Source organism: Telopea speciosissima, chromosome 1 (genome assembly GCF_018873765.1).
Source record: "Telopea speciosissima isolate NSW1024214 ecotype Mountain lineage chromosome 1, Tspe_v1, whole genome shotgun sequence".
In the NCBI taxonomy this organism is placed as follows: domain Eukaryota; kingdom Viridiplantae; phylum Streptophyta; class Magnoliopsida; order Proteales; family Proteaceae; genus Telopea; species Telopea speciosissima.
This window is the reverse complement of record NC_057916.1, coordinates 12,108,356-12,110,179: the sequence shown is the minus strand read 5'-3', so window position 1 is coordinate 12,110,179 and position 1,824 is coordinate 12,108,356.

Sequence of the window (1,824 nt, the reverse complement as noted above, 5' to 3'; positions counted from 1 at the left end):
ATTTAATGTCAGACGTTCTGACTTGAACTTGCCGTGTCATTTCTTTGCCAAAAACCTCTTCTAATTTTACTAACTTTGTCACCAATTCCTACAGCTCGATTGCTTTTGAATTTACCAGTAGGAGCATCACCAATAAACTAGCTCTTTAATAGATAGAACATTTCATATATGATGTAAATGCCTTTGTATACTCTCTCTCTCTCTCTCTCTCTCCAAAGTACATATATGGTTTTTCTTGATAACATGGTTATCCAAAATGAAAGCACAAAACTCTCCACAATGAAAAATGGTTATTGTTCCTAATGAGCGGATTCGAGCTATCGATTGGATGTATCCTTCGAATGGACTATTTGATCAAAAACTAACCCCAGCCTTGGATTGGCTTTAAGACACTTTCAACTAAAATGTTAAGCCAAGTCTAGCCCATTTATAAAACTTTTGGGCTGGCTTTTGTTTCATGCCTTCTTTCTTTCCAGTTTTTTCTTTTATTTTCTAATTCTTATTTGGTAGGACCTGCTTTGTTCTTGAAGGAAAGCCCTAATTCTTTTCTTTGTTTTTGGTAAACATACCCTAATAATTACCAAAAGAAATGATCAGATCTAAATAATATACATTGGACTTATCACTCTCTTGGAGTTTTCATCAAATCAGTAACACTAATTCAGATAAGATAATTACCTTGGATAAGGGATTCTATTACTATAATTTTCCCACTATTATTATATAATTACAAGTACATTGACAAGGTAGCAAACAAACTTTATTAAGCATCTGTCTAAGGACGGAAAAGGGCACCCCCAAGGCCGGGTATGCTGCACGTATGGGTAGCGCTCAATACTTATCCCAATGACTACCACTTTAAGTATACAGAAAAAGTATTTCTCGAAACAAAAAGAACAGATATTGATCTTTGGCCGTACGTCCAGTAGTATTAGAATACCATAACTCCACATCCCAAAAGGTAGTGCAAACATTCATAAACTATGGAGGCAGTATTGGTATTGTTTTGGTGGGGGTCTTGTTTGTAGGGAACGCCTTCCTCTTGTATTTGATACCAAAGGGAGTCACCTCCTTGTCACACGTATCAAACCCATGCCACACGTGCCGGGGAAGGTACCTACGGAAGTAGTAATAGTTGGAGGAGAGATGAGGTGACCCCAAAACATGGACCTGGGCCAGACCTGGTCTCCAATCATCGTTGCCCCTCAGTTTTAGATAGATATAGCAAACCGGGGACTCCACGCATAGACCCCTCACCTGGAACTGGTCCACGGTGCAAGGCTGGAAGGGTTTCCTTGGCACGTCGTCCAGGACCGTTGGATCCACTGGGTCCACTCTCCTCACATGCTTGGAGTTGAGGCGGCGTACGATAATGTCGTTAGACTTGGTATCACCGAATCGTAGGCTCACAAGGTTCATCGTATCCGCGCCTTTGGTACATGTAGTCTCTATGGTAACCGTATAGTTGCAGTAGTTCTCCTGCAAATGCAATTTGCAGAGAAAATTAATGGCACAAAAGTAAAGATTTCAGGTAGTGAGAACTACTAACCTTGTTTAATGGCAAAACTGGAAGGTATTCGTCGGCGTTGGCGTTGGCGTTGGCGTTGGCGTTGGCGTTGGCGTTGGCTTTTGCGAGTCTCGGAGACATCAGAGCGCAAGCAGCAAGAACGGAAAGGGCGAGGAAGAGGATCGATCGCTTGCTTTTCTTCTTCTTCATCATCTTCGCTTTTGTTAGATCTGCTCTAATGAAACTCCAAATTCGAAAGTGGCAAAGCTAGTTCTGAGGTTTTTCAGGTATGTCATTGCATTTTTTATATATTTCTC